This window comes from Prionailurus viverrinus, chromosome A2 (assembly GCF_022837055.1).
Source record: "Prionailurus viverrinus isolate Anna chromosome A2, UM_Priviv_1.0, whole genome shotgun sequence".
In the NCBI taxonomy this organism is placed as follows: Eukaryota; Metazoa; Chordata; class Mammalia; order Carnivora; family Felidae; genus Prionailurus; species Prionailurus viverrinus.
In genome coordinates, this window is record NC_062562.1 from 36,506,332 (window position 1) to 36,515,375 (window position 9,044).

Genomic DNA, 9,044 nt, shown 5'->3' on the forward strand with positions numbered 1-9,044 from the left:
GAATAAGCCATTGGGATCCAAGGTACAGCCCATAGAATAGCGTCAATCCTGTAAGAAAGCGTTGCATGCTTTCCCAATATAGCTACCCTTGTATAGGTACCTGGAGAGCGTAACGTATACACACGGAATCACCATGATATATGCCTGAAACTAATACAACATGGTGAGTCTCCTATATTTCAATTAAAAATGACAATATTTTTAATTTCTCCTTCACCATTAAAAATTATTTCTAATTGAGAACATACGAAATTCCATTTATACCACATTCTCTAACGTCAACATCTTGATGTTGAGAGCTTATTTTTCTTGTCAATAATGTCTTTGAGGACACAAATGGGACAAGGTCAGAATGCGCATCTAGAGGGAGCTACACATCTGGTATAAATTTCCTGCCTCTATATGGGTAATATCAATGAAAAGTGCTTTAGGGATGAAGATGGATGAAATCATTTCCATCAGACTCATAGGTAGATAATTGTGCCTTCAAATAATAATTGTCATCTCTTCATATCAGAGGAAGGCTGGGTGAAAATGCAGGTTTCTCTTTTGATGTAAGAGAAGGTTGTGGTGTTTTAAACTGCTCACCTACCATCCAGAATCCAGAGATTAGCAGGCCTTGGCCTTCTGCTCTGTGCAGCCCTGTCCAGGAAACGTCACTACATCTCTTGTGTCCCCCTCTCCCCTGTCACGTTTTAGCGCAGGCCCTGATCACAGTGGATGAGAATCCTGTTTAGAGAAGCTGCTCATGCTGACCTTTACTGGAGCACTGCTGTTCCCAGCCACCACAGGGAAGCATGTGGACAGCCAGATTTTGAGCCCTTGGTGGCCCAGCCATGACCCCAATGTTGCTGGAGGGCTGGTTGTCTCCACAACCTGGGAGGAAGAAGGGCCCTGCAGGCGTCAGGGGCTCTGTGGCAGAATACATGGGCTTTGAGGACCCAGAAAGAGCCAGATGCTTACAACCAAATCCTCCTTGGTGGTGAGGGAGGAACAGTATCATGTCACTGAACTCTGTCCTACCCATGTGTCACTAAGGAAACAGTGGGAGGAGGGGCACCCAGGTGGCTCAGTCTGTTAAGCGTCTGACTTCGGCTCAGGTCACGATCTCATGGGTTGTGAGTTTGAGCCTCTCATTCGGTTCTGCGCTGACAGCTTAGAGCCTGGAGCCTGCTTTGGATTCTGTGTCTCCCTCTCTGTCTCCCCCTCCCTCACTTGTGCTCTGTCTCAATAGACTGGGAGGAATATGGGACCTCATAAGACTCACTCCAAAACTACCACCATTAGTCTTCCTCAGTGCCCACCTGGATTGGTGCTGTGAGATAGCGAGTAGGTGGGAAAAGTCCACAACATGTGGATTAATGCAGGGTTTCCTCGCTGTTCTACCAGAGACACTGCTGACCCCTCATCCATGTCTTGCAATCAGGAATCAGCCACTTCCTGGGGACTGACAGCTGCCCTGCTGATCACCACACACCACGGTGATTAGCAGGTGCCGTGTGCTTGCGAGGATCTATTGAGGAGTGAACACCACCGTCACCAGATCTAGAGGAAGGTTGTGGCCACCACCCCAGAAGGAACCAGGGGGACACATGCAGTCAATACAATTCAGTCACTTATCTTCTGCCCCTATTACTGTAGATTCTACCTGTTTGTGACCGTGTATACAGGAGTCACATTGTGTACATCAACATAGAATGAACGTAGGTCCTCCTGGAAGCAGATACTGACACAGAGACAGAACGGTGATGGGTTTGTCAGGGGAAATGAGGAAGACAAAATAGAGGGGATAGGAATGTTCAGGGGAAGAATTCATTCAAATACGCATATCAGACAACTTTTCTAAACATATCACATCACCACAGCCTATTGGTCACAGTTCAGGGTCCTCTTCAAACTTCACATTCTCCTGTAAGGCAAAGAGATTTTGGGTTATTGCAATGGGATCTTGTGTTCTCCTCTATGCAATTTGTCTTCTATGATATATGTGCGGCCTGGGATGAGCACTTAATTGTGTGGCTGCATTTGTGTGTCTACCTGCAATGGAAGAAGATTATCTTCAGATCTTAGAGGTAGATCCCTGAATGTACACATCCTCACTGTTATCTTTTCCTTCTTTGTAAAGTAGGACCTGAATTTTAATAGAAAACACACAGGCATCTTTATTGCATCTTTTGAAACAGGAATTGCCAATCTCCCAGCCTCAGGCATTATACCCTTAGTTTCAGGAAACTGAGTTAACATCTATTGATGATCTGTGTGCAGATACATTCATTTCCACCCTGAGAAGGGTGAGCGTCCATTCATGCCATGCATTTTACAGATTCTTATGTGCTTAACCACCTCTTCATCGCACTGACCTCAGAGGCCAACATTATCCCTGCTTCTCAGATTACAAAGTTGAGGCCCTGAGATGGCCCCACTGAGACCTGGTATTAGGGCTGAGACGGCAGGAACACAGGCAAAGCCTCAAGCAATCGTGAGGGAAGTTTTGGAGATGCAAACCTTCAGGCAGCGTGGTGACAGCAGTGCAGGGGTGCAATGACAGGAGTCCAGCAGGGGTGGTTCCTTGGTCAACCCTGAATTTCCCCCTAACAGTCTGACTCAGGCTGAAGGCCAAGGAAGCCAAACAGCTGATCTACAACCTTTCATCGCATTTAGTCTCACAGAGGCACACAAACTTAGGCAGACAAGCATCCCATAAGAACCAAGTTGAACTACCAATCTCCAGGGCATTCTTTCACACAGATCTAGAACCTTCAGAAAACCAAGGGAAACAACAGTCTTTATTTAGATAATGAACTAGGTGCACTTTGGCCACCGTGACATTTCAGAGATGATAACTGCGTGAACCGGGCTTGAACCCATGCCGTAGCTCTGTGTGAACCTCACGCTGCGCCCACTCTCCCTGCCCAGGTCGTGGGCCCTGCCAGAAAGGGCCTCCAACTCTGTCTCACGGAGTCCAACACCCTCCCCTCTGAACCATCTCCTCTCTTCCGTCTCGTCCACAGCCTCCAATTCATTCCCATGAGATTCACGTCTCTCACTCTTGTACTCGAGGACCCATTACTGGTGCTTCCACTATTGTAGAGCAGAAGCTCCGTGTCATTTAATGCATGTGACTCTCTCTCCATTAGGACACCTGAAGCCCCTGATGGTAGGGGTGTGCCTCATCTCTCACAGAGCCAGGAACATGGGCTCTGTACGAGGCACATCTGCAGAAATGATATGCCTGCTTTTCTACGAAAAGACTCTTTTCTTCTCCACAAGAGACACCTGCAGCCCAGCTCGGTAAGGGAAAATGACACAGCCCAACATATGTATGTTTGGAGAAACCTGAGGAAGCTTAACAGTGTCCTCAGCCAGCAGCACCCTTGCATTGCAAAGACTGTGAGGCCATCTCTACGTCTTCTCAAAGACTCAACAAGACAGAAGCTGAACGTGCTGAACACATCCATTCATACTGTTCAGATCATCTTACAAATAGTCGAGGAGGAGGTGGTGGGCCCTGTCCCTGAGGACACCCAGGAGCTGGAGGCGGCTCAGAGAGCACATGAACAACGATAAAAGGGGAGCTGTGGGGAAGGGCCTGCAGGGTGGACCTGGTAAAGAGGAGGTCCTCTTGCATCCATAGGGACCTACAGAACAGAAGTGACAGGTATGTTGGTATGACAGACAGAAGCAGAAAGCCCACAGGAGCGGAAACCCAATGATGCAGGTGTCAGTACCTGGCCCCTTGTTCATTCACAGGTTCTAGGAGAAAAGAGCATCAGTGCCAGAAATCTCTACCCTCCCACAAGGTCCCACCAGATGCCACAAGGAGAGACTACGGTCGCCACACGTGACTGCCCATGTTTATAAATGCAGAAAGCCAAGGCATCCTATTCTAGGAGATTGATGGCAGTAAAGCCAGTCTAATAAAGGAGCACATTCCAGAGAGGCAGGCATCTATGTCCAGGACCCCTCTGGTGTCCTCTTCCACCACACCTGCAGACTTTTTATTTCTGGCTTAATTTTACTTTGTACCAATGATCCCTTCTGAAACTCATCTATTATTTGTATATTTATTTTTATTGTTTGCCTCTGCTCCCCAGAAAGCAGGCTTCATAGAGGAAAGAACTGTCTAGTTTATTTACCACTGCAGCCTCAGTTCTTAGCACAGTACTTGGCTTACTTATTGAATAAAATATTGTGTGTGTGTGTGTGTGTGTGTGTGTGTGTGTGTGTGAGAAGATATAAACTCAGAGCACAGTTCCTGAGATACAGTGGAAAGTGGACATACACACAAACAGAAAGTAGTATGAAAAAAAGGAGTAATCGTAAAATGCCATTTTCAGGTTAATTAAAACAAAGGTTTGAACCAGAACTGGCAGACTCTAAATTCCAAATTCCTTCCTCCTGACCCTTGACTATTATCTTTCTGTTTATTATTTCTTGACGCCTACAGGAAGGTAATATATCTGACAGAGTGATTGTAGTTTAGTGCCCAGCACACATTAATGGTAAATTGAATTGGAAAAAAACAGCAAAATCTGATGACATAATTATTAGAAAGTCATAACGTAAAAAAGAAATTATGGAACAGTCCCACTGAGTCAGTATTTACAAAAATAATTCTCATTGACTTAAATTTATTTGCATTACCATAAATTAATCTCATAATATGGTTTGATTTATTGAGATAAATTGAACCCATTATTTAGGATAGAGAAGGATTAAAAATAAATATTTTACTTTTCCAAAGGATTGAAACAACTGGTTTCAGTTGCAGTGCGCGCCTGTAATGTTTGAGTATCGCCTATATTTCTGCAATTATTTGCCATGATTTTTGAAAAAGAAAAAAAAAACTTTTAGAGAGAGAGCAGATGGAGGTGGGATGTGGAAGGGATATCAAAACCCTTTGTCAGACACTGCCATCTCCTGGTAAATTTACAAAATGCAACCTTAGAAATATTTCTCTTCAAAAATTAAATTCTGTGTTCCAAATTCCTCTGTTAATCAAATTCACTTAAAACCTGAGATTCAAGTTAGACTTATATGGGATTTTTCATGTGATATAAATACAATTTCAAGTATCAAAACGACTGAGTGAATGTTTCCCTCATAATGGCGAAGAAATGCCAATCTCAGATGTTAAAAAACATTTCTCATTAAAAAAGGATCCTCATTACCATTTAAGCTTTTTCATGGGGCCAAATCAACAAATTAAAGACCTCAGGGCCTTTGCCTCTCTGTGTTTACAGGATTACAGATAAATTAGTTTAATTTTCTTAATCAAGTGCCCATCACAGCATGCCTCCTTCATTTCATGTGCAGGTAATGAAAACTGACACATCTAACACAGGAGACTCATCTTTGCTCAGCCTAATCCGAAGTCCATTGGTAATTACCATGTTGAGTGTGTCTGATTCTGCATCTACTTCAGCAGCTCAGCGCTCAGCTGATGCTCAGGCCATGGGGAATTGAGTGACTCTGGGCAATGGGAGTTGGCTGTTCCAGGCCGGGGTCCACAGTCTCACCAGGCAAAGCCAGGATGTACTCAATGGCCAAGTGGACTGTCCTGCCTTGGGATGTGCCCGAGGCAAATGGGCTCCTAGTGCCTGATCTTTCCTGAGTTGGAAGACAAGTGCACTTTCCCAAGGTTAATGGAGTCCTATTAACGATCGTGATGATCTTCCTTGAAGTTAATATTCTGCAGTCGTGACACTAGTGTGCTTTCTAGTTCAATCAAAATGTGCTTGGGTTTGAATTTACTGCCATTTCTCAGGAAACTACATGGTGTTGGCTTTGAAGCAGTCTCTGGGGTTAAACAGTTGTGAGTCTCATCATACTTTGGCCCCTTAACTGTTAGGGTACTTTAGGCAACTTACTGCTGCTGATGGCTTTCTAAGCCTGAGTTTCCTACTCAGAATTTCTTAACCCAAGTTCATATATAACTTCATATTTGGACTTATATGAACACCCCTGGAAAGTATATGTGTTTGTGTGTTTGTGTGTGTGTGTGTGTATCTTGTGATTATATGCATTTTTGTTCCCAAAGCATCCCTAAGTTTTCATCAGATTTTCAGAGTAGCCTATAACTTCTCTCCACCTCTGAACAGTGAAGACTTTCTATGATCCTGCCATTAATTGGTGATTTTAACTATACTACTCACCAGGTTGTTGTGGGGATAGATTAGGAAAGGTTAAAATCCTGGGCAGAGCGTCTGGTGCATGTAAATGTTACTTTGGATGAGGAGATCAGAATAGGGATCAAGACCATTACTAAAAAAGAAAAAAAAAAAGAGGAAATGTAATTTGGATCAGCGAACTCATTTTCAATCACTAAATTACTACCGGCATTCTCCTTATCTGGCCACAGTGTACCTCCTGTAATTGGCCTGATGATGTTATTACCATTATCACAACTAGGTCTGGTTTGGCCAAACGCAACTGAGTTGGGACCTTTGATGAGGTCAATTTTTGTTTACCAGCACTCCTAGATTATCAGGAGAAAAAAAGTGCTTCTATGTCAAATCAAGGGTTTCCAGATTCCTCTCTAAGGGTTTATAGAGAACATCTCCCATTATGTGATTAGTGAGGAAATCAAATAATGCTGAGGTAGAATCTTAATAAACATTGGTTTCCACTCACTATTTAATCTAGGAAAAACAGAGTTTAATGAAAGGAATTCATCCTCCATTGAATTAATCAGTGGTTTCACCGGATGGTCAGTGTTGTCTGAAGTTCCGTTTCATTACTCAGTGAAAGCAAGTGTAATAGTAGGAAAAGGGCATTGATTTGAGAATCTGAAAGAATTGATTTTAAATTTCACTTCTTGGAGATGATCTTGGGCTATGATGTTGAAGAGTTAACAAACTGCCCAGGACTCCAACTTTTCATCTGTAAAATGAAAAATTTTTACATTAATCTTAGGATTTTATTTTTAAAGGAAATCAATTTAGTAGAAATAGCATTAGTCTTCTACTTTTCTCTGTATTGTGTTGCTAAAGATTAGGAAGAGATATAATTACTAGCAACTTACCTTGAAATTCTTATTTATTTTTCTAGAATGAACTGTAGCAGATAGCAATTTTCATATATTCAAGAACAGCAAAGGTTAAACTGAATTGAGGTGGTTTCTCATAAAATGGAGATTTGAACCCCTGAGTGGTGAAGAGCCACTGAAATAACCAATGCACACAGGAGTCGGTCAGTGGATGATAATTGGGTGTGTGAAGTCAGAAAAGGTTTCTCTCTTAGTGCTTACACTCCTGTGGGAAGGGACAGAGGTGTATAAAATACCTGCCAGAATGTCCACTTGAGACATATGGAACATTCATCAGTTGGCTCCAGATTCCAGGGGTGTGGACTCCTCACACTTTGGGTCTGGGCTTAGACACTGGCTGAGGGGACTCCCACACAGTCAGAGGTGGCCCGGACACAGACAGAAGGAGAGATGGGGAGCTTGGGGCAGGAAGTTGCAAGAACAAGAAGAATCTGAGTTCACAGACAGGTCTTCTGCAGCTGAGGCTGAAGGCAGAAGTGGGCCGGGGGATGGAAAGCAGAGCATGGTAGGTTTCTGCGACATGGGGACAGGGGTATTTTAGAGAGAATGGTCAGAAGTCATCACCTGCAGGAGGAAAAATTTAAAGATGATGAGCAAAGACCAACCATGTGAGAACGTCAGGAAAGAGTCCAAAGCAGAGAGAATATCGAAAGATCATGACACCCAGAAATAAATGTTTAGGGAGCAGAGGGAAAGGAGGGGAGGGGTAGACCTGGCACTTCAGACCTGTTCTTCCATCTTTCTGGAAAGCTCTTCTCTCACCTGTCCATGGCTGCTCCTTCTGCTCACTGGGGTCTTGTCCTGAGTGTGTTACCTAAAACTGCCCACCTCTCTACTTCCTTACCTTGTATAGTCGATGGACTGGTGGCCCCCTAAAAGATGTCCGCATTCTAATCCCTGGAATCTGTGAATGCGACTTATTATGGAGAAAGCAGTTTTGCAAATATAATTAAGGTAAGGATTTGAGATGCAATCATCCTAGATTATCCAGGTGGGGTTCTAAGTCCAATGACAAGTGTTCTTGCAAACATACACAGAGGGGATAAGGCAAGGTGAAGATGGGGGCAGAGATTGGAATCCACGACTATAAGCCGAAGAATGCCTGGCACCAGCAGAAGCTGGAATAGGCAAGGAAGGGTCCTCCCACAAAGACTTCATAAGGAGCATGGCCATGCCCATGAGTAGATTTTGGATTCCTTGATTTTGGACTTCTGGCCTCCAAAAATTGTGAGAGAATACATTTCTGCTGTTGTAAGCCACCCAGCTTGTGGTACTTTGCCATAGCCCTAGGAAAACTAATGTGTCCTGTCAAACTGTGTGACTTGTTTGTGACTTACCCATTTGCAGCCTCACTCTTCCCACTGGCACTTCGGTGAGCTCCACTGAGCTCCATGGGGGCAGGGACTTTGTCTTGTTCATTTCTCTGTCCTCAGACATGTGTTGCTGCTTTCCAGTGATTCTGTCTTTTGAAGTCACTCTCCTAAACAGGGAAGACTCCAAGTCACCATCTTCTCCTCGCCTCCGTTGACAGGAAGAATACCTGTGCTTCTGCTTGGTGGATGAAGCTTGACTCAAAATCATGAGGCAGGCAGGGTTTAGTCAGGAAAACAGACAGTACACGAAGTGTTCTAATGGAGGAGACTTAGTATAGGTTATTAGCGCACAGGTGTTGGAGGGTTTCGGGAACAAAAGTGGAGAAGGAGCGCTGCAAGGCTCTGAGGAGGGGCAGGACGGGCTACCGTTGGCGGTTCCAGAGGGCAGGGGGCTGGTCCTGGCAATGCCAGAAGGAACTGGAGGCTGCAACCAGCTGCTGCTCTGGGCTGAAGGGCACTGCTGGGGCAACTTTGCCAGAGACATTGAGCAAACAGGGGAGAAGGAAGTCCTTTCTCCAGGACCTCCTACTTTCTCCTTACTTCCTCCTGGCTCCTAAGTTCCCTCTCTGCTTTCTGGTAACAGAATCTCACAGGAAGCCACCAGGCAAAGGCATATGGGAAAT

The 9,044-nt window shown here is 44.4% G+C and overlaps 1 long non-coding RNA gene across 1 annotated transcript; it reads right to left on the reverse strand.

Moving 5' to 3' along the window:
- Positions 1–1,805: 1,805 nt before the first annotated feature.
- Positions 1,806–8,488, reverse strand: LOC125151445 (uncharacterized). The gene is made up of 3 exons (XR_007146798.1): positions 8,386–8,488; positions 6,156–6,264; positions 1,806–1,909 (listed from the first exon to the last, which is right to left on the reverse strand). It is a non-coding gene; the product is annotated as an uncharacterized LOC125151445 (long non-coding RNA).
- Positions 8,489–9,044: the final 556 nt, after the last annotated feature.